Source organism: Schistocerca cancellata, chromosome 2, assembly GCF_023864275.1.
Source record: "Schistocerca cancellata isolate TAMUIC-IGC-003103 chromosome 2, iqSchCanc2.1, whole genome shotgun sequence".
Taxonomy (NCBI): domain Eukaryota; kingdom Metazoa; phylum Arthropoda; class Insecta; order Orthoptera; family Acrididae; genus Schistocerca; species Schistocerca cancellata.
In genome coordinates, this window is record NC_064627.1 from 456,498,767 (window position 1) to 456,513,717 (window position 14,951).

Sequence of the window (14,951 nt, forward strand, 5' to 3'; positions counted from 1 at the left end):
GCGAGGTCGTGGTCCAAGAACTTTTCTGCTCCTTACGTTTCGTCCAGGACTGCGCTGGACTTCCTCAGAGGCGCTGCTCCGCTGAGTCTTGCCGACTGACTGGTCGGGTGTCTGAGAGCGACTTATATATTGTAAGAAAGAGGGGCGTGGTTCAGGTGACACGTGATGAGCAGTGATAATCCATAGCAAAGTACCGACTTCGACTATCGATTACCACCTTGTCAAAGATAAAAATTGTTAGCAGTTTTGTAGAACCACTGTCCATATATCGCTAAGTTTCATAGCCTCCTCTTTCCTATTAAAATTATCGTTATGTTTATAAATTTCGATAGCTTCTCTATAAAGCCGTGGGTAGTAATTTAACGTTGTAGATAAAACTTCGGTATCCGAAAACTTCACTTGGTGGTTGCCTGATTGAAGAGCATGTTCCGCTACAGCTGACTTTTCTATTTTTCCAAGTCGACAAAGACTTTTATGCTCTTTCAGTCGCGTGTTTACGCTTCTTTTGGTAGTACCAATGTAAACTTTGCCACAGGTACATGGAATTTTATACACACCACATGTCGACAGAGGAGGGCGCTTATCCTTCACAGATCGTAGTACTTGACTTATTTTCTTAGTTGGTTTAAAAATCGGTTTTATGTCATGTTTTCGTAAAATCTTACCGATCCGATCTGTTACTTTTTTAATAAAAGGGAGAACTACTGTATTTTTCTGTTGTGGTTCATTCTTATCTTTTGGGTTTCTGTTCCTTGGACGCAAAATTCTATCTATCTCTTTTCTTGAGTAGCCGTTTTTTTCAAAAGCCTGCTTCAGATGTTTCACTTCAGCATCCAAATGTTCAGGTGTACATATCCGTTCCGCTCGATCGACGAGACTTTTTATGACACCTCTTTTTTGTTGAGGATGATGATTAGAATTTTTATGTAAATATCTATCCGTATGTGTTGCCTTCCGAAAAACTTTATATTCCAAGCTTCTATCGTGCCGTCTCATAACTAAGACATCCAAGAAAGATATTCTGTTTTCCTTTTCTATTTCCATGGTAAACTGTATTTTTGGGTGAATTTTATTTAGATAATCAAAGAAATCGTCCAAGGCCTTTCTGCCATGGGACCAAACCACAAATGTGTCATCTACATATCGATACCAACGAAATGGTTTATTATTAGCTTTGTCTAGGGCTGATTGTTCAAATTTCTCCATATAAAGATTGGCAATCGCAGGGCCTAATGGATTACCCATTGCTACTCCATCAATTTGTTCGTAAAATTCATTATCCCACTGGAACTGACTTGATGTAAGGCAATGTTTGAAAAGAACGGTCAAATCTTCTGGAAAAATATCCGCTATGAAAATCATAACTTCGTTAACAGGAATCATTGTGAATAAGGACACAATGTCAAAACTTACAAGAATATCTTCAGGGGCCAGAGTTAGTCCCTCTAGTTTTGTAATAAAATGACGCGAGTCTTTTATATAAGAGTCAGTTTTTCCAATCAATGGTTGTAAACAAGTTGTTAAATATCTTGCTATTTCATGAGTGGGAGAATTAATGGCACTGACTATGGGTCTTAAAGGAAAATCTATTTTATGAATTTTAGGTACACCATACAATCGAGGACACATAGCTTCACAATCAGGCAACCACCAAGTGAAGTTTTCGGATACCGAAGTTTTATCTACAACGTTAAATTACTACCCACGGCTTTATAGAGAAGCTATCGAAATTTATAAACATAACGATAATTTTAATAGGAAAGAGGAGGCTATGAAACTTAGCGATATATGGACAGTGGTTCTACAAAACTGCTAACAATTTTTATCTTTGACAAGGTGGTAATCGATAGTCGAAGTCGGTACTTTGCTATGGATTATCACTGCTCATCACGTGTCACCTGAACCACGCCCCTCTTTCTTACAATATATAAGTCGCTCTCAGACACCCGACCAGTCAGTCGGCAAGACTCAGCGGAGCAGCGCCTCTGAGGAAGTCCAGCGCAGTCCTGGACGAAACGTAAGGAGCAGAAAAGTTCTTGGACCACGACCTCGCATCCCGGAAAGTATATAAACAGCCATGTCAACCGGTCGTGAAAGCCTTCATTCTACAACTATATTAACTATTGTGATAGCTATATCCCGAGGTGCAACATTCTCTACTTATGTTGTTATAGTACTGTGCAGTATTACAAATATTCTTGAGCCACTCTGTGGCTGAGTCATAGAGTACATACATGTCCTTCAGATCACCCTCGTAGTCACGCATTTCACACAAAAGCAAATTGGATTTCCCCGCACTTATATTTAAGACTGTCCGACAGGCCACAACTGTTCATTACTTGCTTACATCTACCAACTCCTAGTCACCTTTGTTGTTTTGCTGTACTGAACGTTCATACACAGCACTGCAATGACAATGAATATTCAAGAGGCCACTTGGGATGTGGACACCACTGCTTGATGAATAAGGTGTACAATGTGGACACTGAATAGCGACATTTTTACCATAATACTGCAGAGCCAATTGTAGCGTATTGCTTTGTATTGTGTACATACCTCCGCTGATGTTCTGATCTCCGTAAAATAATCCCTTCTGTATATGTTAGTTTCATCGCTTGCTAGCATCCTTCTCAACCACTGCTGCGGGAAAAAGGCCTACTACGTTGTGTCTGCAAAAGTTAAAGAGAAATTCTGCATTATTACAAATTGATTAGGCACGTTGTCTTTGTGGGGTAACGTAATATAAAATATTAATAACTACTAGATACGAAGACGGAAAAAAATTTATGCAAGTAATTAATGTTCCAGTACCAGGGTGATAATTTTAAATGAAAATGTTCACTATGAAGACCGTACTTTCGTGTTCTCAGTCTAAGGCAGCTGTGGTGTCACCGCCAGACACCACACTTGCTAGGTGGTAGCTTTAAATCGGCCGCGGTCCATTAGTACATGTCGGACCCGCGTGTCGCCACTGTCAGTAATTGTAGACCGAGCGCCACCACACGGCAGGTCTAGAGAGACGTACTAGGACTCGCTCCAGTTGTACGACGACTTTGCTAGCTACTACACTGACGAAGCCTTTCTCTCATTTGCCGAGAGATAGTTAGAATAGCCTTCAGCTAAGTCCATGGCTACGACCTAGCAAGGCGCCATTAACCATTTCTAGAGAGAGTCTCACTTGTATCATCCAGAATGCTGTATACAAATGATGGATTAAAGTAAGTATTCCAGCAGCTACGTACTTTTCTTTATAGCATTCATTACGTATCGTTTCAGACCTAGCGCCACCTGCGTGAGTTGACGCGTGCATTTCGGCCTCCTCTTGCAACACAGTGTTGGCCCTTCTGCCAACACTACAGCAGCAGCTTCTCTGTTCCTCACTGCAGTAACAGGATCATGCCAAGACCTCACCTGTAGCAATATGTTCCTCATTGGTATTAGTCCTCATATGAGAAGTCATTGTAGTGTAAACTAACGGGGAATTGAGAAAAATGGTACTTGCAAACTGAAAAGTTATCTCTGAAGAAGGAAAAAGTTAAACACCGCATAAAGTATGTAGTTCACAATCTCAGGTTTCAGTGTTGACGTTATAAAGTCAATGAAAAGACAGCAAAAGATATTTACAGCGACTGTTGTAATATTTGCGCTTAACGCACCGTTTATCCTCAGTCAGGCAGTAGTAGCCGACCGAGTCACAAGCAGAAACAGAAACCTAACCAGGAGCGAATTTTATTGTATCATCTGTGTGCTTTAATAGATTAGTTTCTTGAGTTTCTGCGTGTAAACGTAATATATAACAGTCACAGTTCTCGCGTTTGCGTAGGAAAGTAAACCGATTTTGTGACACATTACAAGTTCCTTATCAGGGGCGAATTATTTAGTTTCACCTGAGTGCTTTGGTAGTTAGGTATTATTAGACACAGTTCCTGCGTTATCGTCAGGGTCTACAGTAGAGTTGTGCAGCACGTGCCGATAGTCCGTTTATCTGCATAGTTCAATTTTCCACTGTCGTTAGTATGGACAGAGACTGCGATTGTTGTGTGCGGATGCGAACCGAGTTGGTGACACTTCGCTCTCAGTTTCAGGCTGTGATGGCTTCGGTTACACAGCTTGAGGCTGCAGTGGATGGGCACCACTGTTGTGGGCCGGCCGTGGGGATCCAATGTACGTCCAGCACGTCCGAGTCCTCCGATCGGTCCTCACCGGTGGCCAGCCCAGTTACTGCTCGCACTGAGGCTGACCCCTCACCTGTGGTCGAGTGAGACGTCACCCCAGGGCGCAGCAGGCGGCGAAATACTTCTCAGGCGGCCGCACGTAAGGCCTCCCCGGTATGTCTGACAAACAGGTTCCTGGTCCTGTCTGTGGCTGACGCTGTCGTTGAGCCAGATACTGTCGCCTGTCCTGTTTCCGAGGAAACCACTCAGCATGCAAGATCCGTGAAATCACAGAGGGTGGGATTATTGGTAGTTGGGAGCTCCAACGTTAGGCGGGTAATGGGGCCCCTTAGCGACTTGGCTGACAAGAAGGGAAAGAAAGCTAATGTGTACTCCGTGTGCATACTGGGTGGAGTCATTCCAGATGTGGAAAGGGTCCTCCCGGATGCCATGAAGAGCACAGTGTGCAGCCAACTGCAGGTGATTGCTCACGTCGGTACCAATTATGTGTGTCACTTTGGATCAGAGATTCTCCCTGGTTTCGAGCGGCTAACAGAAGTAGTAAGGGCTGCCAGTCTTGCTTGCAAGATGAAATCAGAGCTGACCATTTGCACGATAGTCGACAGGACCGATTGCGGACCTGTGGTGCAGAGCCGAGTGGAGGGTCTGAACCAGGGGCTCAGACGGTTCTGCGACCGTGTAAGCTGCAGATTACTCGCCTTGCGCCAAAGGGTGGTTTGGTTTCCGGTTCCGCTGAATAGGTCAGGTGTCCATTATACGCAGCAAACGGCTACAGGGGTGGCAGGGGCTGTGTGGCGTGGACTGGGCGGTTTTATAGGTTAGAGGTTCTCGGGAAAACACAAGAAGGTCTTCAGTCACTAAGGGTGCAGGCCGAACACAGGAAGAACGTAGATACAGGAACCATTGGTATAACAGTTGTAAATTTTCGTAGCTGTGTTGGGAAAGTAAGAGAGCTCCGAGCGCTAATACACTCCTGGAAATTGAAATAAGAACACCGTGAATTCATTGTCCCAGGAAGGGGAAACTTTATTGACACATTCCTGGGGTCAGATACATCACATGATCACACTGACAGAACCACAGGCACATAGACACAGGCAACAGAGCATGCACAATGTCGGCACTAGTACAGTGTATATCCACCTTTCGCAGCAATGCAGGCTGCTATTCTCCCATGGAGACGATCGTAGAGATGCTGGATGTAGTCCTGTGGAACGGCTTGCCATGCCATTTCCACCTGGCGCCTCAGTTGGACCAGCGTTCGTGCTGGACGTGCAGACCGCGTGAGACGACGCTTCATCCAGTCCCAAACATGCTCAATGGGGGACAGATCCGGATATCTTGCTGGCCAGGGTAGTTGACTTACACCTTCTAGAGCACGTTGGGTGGCACCGGATACATGCGGACGTGCATTGTCCTGTTGGAACAGCAAGTTCCCTTGCCGGTCTAGGAATGGTAGAACGATGGGTTCGATGACGGTTTGGATGTACCGTGCACTATTCAGTGTCCCCTCGACGATCACCAGTGGCGTACGGCCAGTGTAGGAGATCGCTCCCCACACCATGACGCCGGGTGTTGGCCCTGTGTGCCTCGGTCGTATGCAGTCCTGATTGTGGCGCTCACCTGCACGGCGCCAAACACGCATACGACCATCATTGGCACCAAGGCAGAAGCGACTATCATCGCTGAAGACGACACGTCTCCATTCGTCCCTCCATTCACGCCTGTCGCGACACCACTGGAGGCGGGCTGCACGATGTTGGGGCGTGAGCGGAAGACGGCCTAACGGTGTGCGGGACCGTAGCCCAGCTTCATGGAGACGGTTGCGAATGGTCCTCGCCGATACCCCAGGAGCAACAGTGTCCCTAATTTGCTGGGAAGTGGCGGTGCGGTCCCCTACGGCACTGCGTAGGATCCTACGGTCTTGGCGTGCATCCGTGCGTCGCTGCGGTCCGGTCCCAGGTCGACGGGCACGTGCACCTTCCGCCGACCACTGGCGACAACATCGATGTACTGTGGAGACCTCACGCCCCACGTGTTGAGCAATTCGGCGGTACGTCCACCCGGCCTCCCGCATGCCCACTATACGCCCTCGCTCAAAGTCCGTCAACTGCACATACGGTTCACGTCCACGCTGTCGCGGCATGCTACCAGTGTTAAATACTGCGATGGAGCTCCGTATGCCACGGCAAACTGGCTGACACTGACGGCGGCGGTGCACAAATGCTGCGCAGCTAGCGCCATTCGACGGCCAACACCGCGGTTCCTGGTGTGTCCACTGTGCCGTGCGTGTGATCATTGCTTGTACAGCCCTCTCGCAGTGTCCGGAGCAAGTATGGTGGGTCTGACACACCGGTGTCAATGTGTTCTTTTTTCCATTTCCAGGAGTGTAGAAAGCACTGATGCTCAAATCGTTGTAGGCACTGAAAGCTGGCTAAAGTCAGATATAAACTTAGCCGAAATTTTTGCGGAGAACCTAACGGTGTTCCGAAAGGTTAGTCTAAACACGGATGGCGATGGCGTGTTTCTTGCTGTTAGAAGTAGTTTAACTTGTAGCGAAATTGAAGTAGATACTTCCTGTGAGTTAGTATGGGGAGAGGTCATTGTTGGCAACCGGATAAAATAATAATAGGATCCTTTTACCGACTTCCCAGTTCAGGTTCAAAGAAAATTTGAGTTTGATTTCAAACGCGTACCCGACTCGTACGATAATAGTTGGACTTAATTTACCCTCTATATGTAGGCGAAAATACACGTTTAATTCCGGAGGTACGTATACAATATCATCCGAAATTGTGCTTAACGCATTCCATGAAAATTATTTCGAGCAGTTCGTTCATGAGCCCACGCAAATAGTAAACGTTTATGAAAACACACTTCACCTCTTAGTAAACAAATAATCCTGAGTTAATTACGAGCATCAAAACCGATAAAGGAATTAGTGAACGCAGGGTTGTCGTAGCGAGATTGAATAAAATCCTCCAAAAATAAGCGAAAAATATACTTCTTAAAGAAAGCAGATAAAAATTCACTTGACGCCTTCCTGAGAGACGATCCCCACTCATTTCAAGTTAATAATGTAAGTGTAGACAATTCAAAGAAGTAGTATCGGCAGCAACTGTGAGAATTATTCCAAATAAATTAACAAACGACGGATCTGATCCTCCTTGGTACACAAAACGGGTTAGAACACTGTTGCAGAAACGACGAAACAAACATGCCAAATTTAAACAGACGCAAAATCCCCAAGATTGGCGACCTTTTACAGAAGCTCGAAATTTAGCGCGGACATCAATGCGAGATGCTTATAACAGTTTCCACAACGAAACTATGACTCGAAACCTGGCACAAAATCCCAAGAGATTTTAGTCGTATGTGAACTACGTTAGCGGCAAGAAACAATCAATGTCTTCTCTACGTGATAGAAATGGAGATACTATCGAAGACAGTGCTGCCAAAGCAGATTTCCGAAATGCCTTCACAAAGGAAGACGAAGTAAATATTCCAGAATTCGAATCGAGAACAGCTGCTAACATGAGTAACGTAGAAGTAAAGCAACTTAAATGACTTAATAAACGCAAGTCTTCTGGTCCAGACTGTATACCGGTTTGGTTCCTTTTGGAGTATTCTGATACATTACCTCCATACTTAACAATCATATACAATCGTTCGCTAAACGAAGGATCCCTACCCAAAGGCTGGAAGGTTGCACAGGTCACACCAATATTCAAGAAAGGTAGTAGGAGTAATCCACTAATTTACAGGCCCATATCCTTAACGTCGATAAGCAGCAGGATTTCGGAACATATATTGTGTTCAGACATTATGAATTACCTCGAACAAAACTGTCTACTGACACACAGTCAACATGGGTTTAGAAAACATTGTTCCTGTGAAACACAACCAGCTATTTATCCACATGAAGTGTTGAGTGGTACTGACAAGGGATTTCAGATCGATTCCGTATTTATGGATTTCCGGAAGGCTTTTGACACTGTACTACACAAGCGGCTTGTAGTGAAATTGTGTGCTTATCCAATATCGTCTCAGTTATGTGACTGGATTTGCGGTTTTCTGTCAGAGACGTCACAGTTCGTAGTAATTGACGGAAAGTCGTCGAGTAAAACAGAAGTGATTTCTGGTGTTCCCCAAGGTAGTGTTATAGGCCCTTTGCTGTTCCTTATCTACATAAACGATTTGGGAGAGAATCTGAGCAGCCGTCTTAGGTTGTTTGCAGATGACGCTGTCGTTTATCGACCAAAACGTCATCAGAAGATCAAAAGAAATTGCAAAACGGTTTAGGAAAGATACCTGATTAGTGCGAAACGTGGCAGTTGGCCCTAAATAAAGAAAAGTGTGAGGTCAACCACAGGAGTGCTAAAAGGAATTCGTTGAACTTCGGTTACACGATAAATCTGTCTAATCTAAAAGCCGTAAATTGAACTAAATACCTAGGTATTACAATTACGAACAAGTTAAATTGGAAGGAACATATAGAAAATGTTGTCGGGAAGGTTAAACAAAGACTGCGTTGTATTGTCAGGACACATAGAAAATGTAACAGGTCTAGTAAGGAGACTGCCTACACTAAGCTTGTCCGTCCTCTTTTAGAATACTGCTGCTCTGTGTGGGATTCTTACCAGATAGGACTGACGGAGTGCATCAAAAAAGTTCAAAGAAGGGCAGCACGTTTTGTATTATAGCGAAATATGGGAGAGTGTCACAGAAATGATATAGGATTTGGGCTGGACATCATTAAAAGAAAGGCGTTTTCGTTAGGACGAAATCCTCTTACGAAATTACGATCAGCAACTTTCCGCTCCAAATGCGAAAATATTTTTTTGGCACCGACCTACATATGGACAACCACGACAAAATAGGGGACATCAGATCTCGTACGGGAAGATATAGTTGTTCGTTCTTTCAGCGCGCTGTACGAGATGGAATAATAGAGAATTGTGAAGGTGGTTCGATGAACCCTCTGCCAGGCACTTAAATGCGATTGGCAGAGTATCCATGTAGATATAGATGTAGATGTATATTGACTTGACTAAGATTACAGGAAAGCAGTCAGTTTTTACCTGATTTGGAGTATGATGTCATGCCCTTTGTTCTCTCTCTCTCTCTGTTTCTCTCGATCAAAGAGTAGATGACATGAGATATCATAAATGAGGTACGCAGAAGCCAACAGTAAGTATATTTTTCGGGAATATGGAACCTGGTGCAGCACTGAGTGGATGGGAACGTCCACTTTTCAGAGCGCAAGGAAGGCAAGCTATGTGATCTAGCGGCAGTAATAAGTAATGTCTCTAATTTAAGGTTTTTTTGTCAAAGGAGATAACTGCATAGCTCCATTGCTCTCTAATCGTTGTTATTGTCAGGAAATGTGAAGTGATAAATGTGGATGCTGATGAGAAAGATTGTGAACACGTTAGATCCGATATTAATAGGGATCAAGGTCGTGAAAGGGCTGTATTGGTGCTGCCAAGAAACAGATAACTGCATACTGTAATATATGAAAACTTGAATGTGTTGAGAGCACTGCAGCTATTGATAACTACTGTGGTGAGCAAGACAAAAGCTGCCTTGTTATTAAATTGATGTACTAAACCATAAGTACTTTCTGTGCGGACATGCTTGACTGGTGCGACAAAGTTTCCAGAATCATAAAAAATTGTAAAAGCCTCTGCCAACTGCAGATTGAATCTCAGAACACTGGAAACTTGTATTCGCTAAAATATGAAAAATATTTTCTGTTGTAATGTTGTAAGGCAGATTTCAAAACCACTGAAACCCAGAAATGGAACATTAAGAATGGAATACACAGGGCCCAGTAGATCCTATTGAATAAAGAACAATGAAGGACATTTTTTTTATAAGCAGTGAATAACCACAATACTGAATTTACACGAGAAGACATAAGTCCACCATCCCTGAATGATGATCAGCAAATCGTGCTTGCAATGGAACTGCCTACATGGCACCTTCCCCTGAGCGGAAGAAAAACATGACCTGCAAGAGCCTTATAGACTTACTGTGCTTCTTTCCACAAATATACCACCCAATTTGTATAAATATGGCTCACAAAGAGTAGAATCTGTATAGATATGAAATAAAAGGTAAGTACCTGTAAGCAGAATGTGATGGAGAGCCATTGATGGTTTTTGAGATAGACTGAATCAAAAGATAATACCCATCCTTTAGGCTACGGAGGCCGAGAATCATAAACATGGGGGCGTGCGGTGTTTTGATAATATACAAGAATTTTGTTCCTACTTACTGATTATAAATATGAGCTTGTGGTACTTTTTTTAAATAATATAAATGATTAGAACACAGCAGCCGAAGGAGATAAATGCCACTCCCAACTACGAAGTCTCTGAATGCTGAATCAAAGCGGTCGCTACTAGTTTCATGTGGCAGCCAACAAACCGCGGGCATTGAGTGTGCTGCCGTTGTCCAGCACACCGATCCAGCCGGTCCCCCACTCAATGGTCCCTTGCCTTTGATATGTCAAACTATCCTCTTCAGCTCATTTCTACTCTTGACGTGCCTTCCTTGGGTGCATCACTTGTTTACAGTCCTTGGCCGCCATCATCTAAGAGGCGGACCTAATGACTTCCTGTGGTACACCAACAGTAATCCAAAAAATATAGCAGCAGATCTGCACGAAATTCGAGGAAAATTACATGCTATAATTCACAACACTGGATCATAACGCATGAAATACGAAAAGAAAGCTTGGGGACAAGATGAGAGGCAAGTTAAATATGTAATTCCTGAGTATCTCATGTGACCTCCCTGTTCCACGACTTGTACTGCTCTGTTACCAAAATAATAATGTTGTAAACAAAGTTTGCAAACAAGAATTGGTTTAATAGCAAGACAAATCCTCTCCGAACTCAACTGTAATTTTTAGTAGTTATTTTAAGTGTATTATTTTTTTCTTCAGTTTCACGAAAGAAAACGATGGACATATGCTTCCCAGCATACCACCACAAGGAAACGTTTTGTTGACCGCGTTGTTGCCTTGGTTTTATTGACCTAAAGTTACTTTTCGCTGTACATCATACTGCGATATCAATCAAATTAGTGAAAATTGTCTGTGTAGGGTCTCAGTGTCCTTGGCGAGGTAGTTGATTTTGTGATAATTTTGTCAATACCAGGCGGACGTCGGTACAATAAACTTAACCTCTCACCCTGTCACCGCTTCACTCAGCAAGAATTATGACGAAAGCCTAGTATCAGCTATAGAAAATTTATTTACTTTTTGCTGTCTTCAGATCAGAGCAGACCAGGAATTTTCGAGTAACAGCTATTTAATGTTTATCTGTTCTTCAGAGAGAAACGGCTTTCTAGTAGTTTTTTATTTACCACCTTATTGATACTTATTAACTAAAATCACCTACATACTATATTCACTACCTAATCAGTACAGTCTCTAACCTTCCTTCAGGTACCACTTCTATGTTTCATTATTACAAGTGGTAAACTTAACAATAATAACTATCATTTTAATAGCTAGGAAAATATTTCTTCTTAAATTACAATACACTGAATGCAGGTAACTATAAAGAAAGCAATTACTTTTCACGCATTTTAAGTTAGTAACTGCTTAATATTTCGTATATTTGGTCAGTATACAAACAGATATAATATTTCTCAGCTTCTACAATAGAGTTCCTGGAGGTTGGAATACCTTGGACACTTCAAAACTTCCATTTCCAGCGGTTTCATTTTCGGTATTTCCCTTGACTACTGTAACTCAACACTAAATCTCAGTGAGGTGAGATGTGTGCCAGATATCATTGAGAGTGAGACAACCGTTCATTGCAACACAATGTCACTACACCAAACCAGGAAGCCTGAAATAATATTCAGTATCACCAAATTTACACGTCACAGGAGCAATAGATTTCTGGGGGAGTGCGAAATTCCAGTAGGATAAATAAATTTTGTTGGCATCTGTAACACAGTCCCAACATAGTTAATCCTCACAATGAGATAGTAGTTTAGAATTCACTTGCTGTATTTAAGAAATTTTATACCAACATTCCAAATGTTTCAGTAGGCCTCCTTTCTAGTTTATTGTTGAAAGCAGTAATCTGTAACCTTTCACTGGTTCATTCTAAAAACCAACAATCTATGCTGCTTTCCTGGGCGCCTAGAGGCACTTCTGACAATGGAGCGCACTGTCTCCTAAGATTTGAACAACACATATTCTGCCACTTGGAACCTGCTAAAGTGTGTGTGAGTGCGACAGTCTGCTCAGTAACTTTTCTGACAAAGTATCGCAGGTGTTGAAGGATTGGAAGAATACGTCTGCAGATGCGGCAACGCTCAGTGGTAAACTGTGCAAATTACAGCAGGCCAACCTGTCGCTGCATCGTGCTGCCGGACTGCTTCAGCCCACGTGCCTCCAAGACACACCGCCCACGTGGAACACAGCAACCCACACGTCACCGAGAGTGGCCACAAGCTGCTCATCTTTCTGGTGTTTCCGGAGACGGAGGCGAAATCTCTGGTCGTAACGTTCTGTTCGAAAGATGTTTTCCATGCTGGCTTGTTAAATAATATGTAACCCGGCAGTTACGACTATCATTTCGTGCTGGAATAGAAGCGTTAACATATGTCTGACTTTCTCAGAAGGTTTCCCTTGTTTACGGGAACTGTTCATTACACCATCCTTAATTAGACGTAGATTGCAGTTTATGGTAAATGTTTGACATGCAACACAAGTTTGTCATGTCAGTGAAACTCTGTGTCTGCTATTTCTGTGAGCTTTGAAATTCTTTTTGTACATACTCCATTTTGTTATTTAGAATTATTTAGAAACAAAGTTTTCAACTACGACAACATTTTAGTAAAACAGCGTTTCACGATGAATATTTCAGTAACAACTGTTCTATTTACAGTGCTTTTACATTTCACTGTTAAAATATTTCATTTATGAGTCATATTCTTAGAATAACAGTCCCAGTACATTTAGAGGACACTAGAACCATAATGTACAAATAATTATTATCTTTCTATTTGCATTCGATTAATATTTCGGAACCATAGATCTATGTTGTTCAAAAATGGGATCGTTTTTGACATTTTTCACAATTTTATAAACTTCATCTTGTGAATACGTAAGTCTTCGACAGTTTACAGTACTTTGGGAAATTATTTACTCCTGTAAAAACTTAAATGCAAAACTTTGAAATTATAAAAATTCAAAATAATGTTCAAATGTGTCAGCATTTTAGTTTATACCGTGTACTTTAAAATGTAGTTGATTTCTGCTCTCAGCGTAAGAGGAAGTGTATGTTTTCTTTTTGTCAATTTATGAGTGATTTATGAAACGTTGCCTAAGCTGCTACGAGTGTAATTATGTGACAATCTGGAAAAGACCAGTTCAAGAATAAAATCTCAGGTGAATCAATAATAACAATATTAACAGCATATATAAAAATGGAATTATACTTATAAAACCCATTGCTGCACAGCAAATGACCACAGCACAAGACAACAACAAAAGTTAACGTGAAGCTCAAGATGAGTACTTTCATACATTTTTATTCAAATCATTTATTTCATTCTTCAGGTACTTTACAATAACAGACAGCACAATACATCATCATATTCTATAAAGAATCATTAATGAACTGGGTGATTCAAAAGTAACTTTACACACTTCATAAGCATCAAAACAGGCTAAAATGTTGAATAATGTTTGGTCTGATTTATTTCCAAGTTACGATGCGTAATGCCATTTGTGGTAGGCATTACATCATAGCTGTTGAAAGCATCCTGCAAATGGTAGACAAAGATCAGAAGATAAGTGCCTGGGATATAAGTGCTACTGTAGGGTTCCTCAATCAACTGTACACCACCTGCCACAGAGACATCAATTCCACCATTTTCACCTGCAGAAGGTACAGGAGCTGACACCTGTAGACTAACATAGACATCAGAATTTCCGTCAGTGGTTACTCGATCGCCTTGGTGCTGATCCACTGTTCAGACGCTCGGTACTGTTCACAGAAGACAGCCTCTTTACCTAAATGTGTATTTTAATGGGCGTATGAAAATTCTACTGTAACTAAAGTAAAAGGATATCAACAATATTTTGCAGAGAACATTTGGTGTCATATAGTGGACAATAAGTTACTCGGACTGCATGTAGTCCCACAGCGCCTCACAGGCAGAAGGTATTGACAGATTTTGGAGCATGAATTGGGTGGTCTACTTCATGATGTCCCACTCGCTGTACGAACCAACTTATTGTTTATGTACTACAGAAGCCCTGTAAATGTCAGTCGGGAGGAACGAGAGTATCTCAATGTTGCTTCTCCTGATTAGTAGATAGGTCGTGCAGGACCAGATGCTTGGGCCTCCAGACCTCTGGATCTTAACTGCCTAGACTTCTACCTTTGGGCCTATCTCAAGAAAATCAGGTATGGTGTTGCAATTGAAAATGTAGCACAACTACAGCAACGAACTGAAAATGGCTGCGCAGTTGTGTGGAAATAGGTGAATGGAACCTGCAACATTCCGAGAAAGGTAAGACGTCGAGCATGCCACTGTCTTTCTATACATGAACATATAACAGTTATTTATATACACATACACCTAGAGAATCAATATCTTTCTATATATATAATATATCCTTCTACGTATAATATTATCCAAAGTTAGAACCTATAACATTTATGAAACACTAAGATTAAACCATAGAAGTACACACTCATAAGATTACTAATACTACAATTGCTTTTGCAACATCTTGTT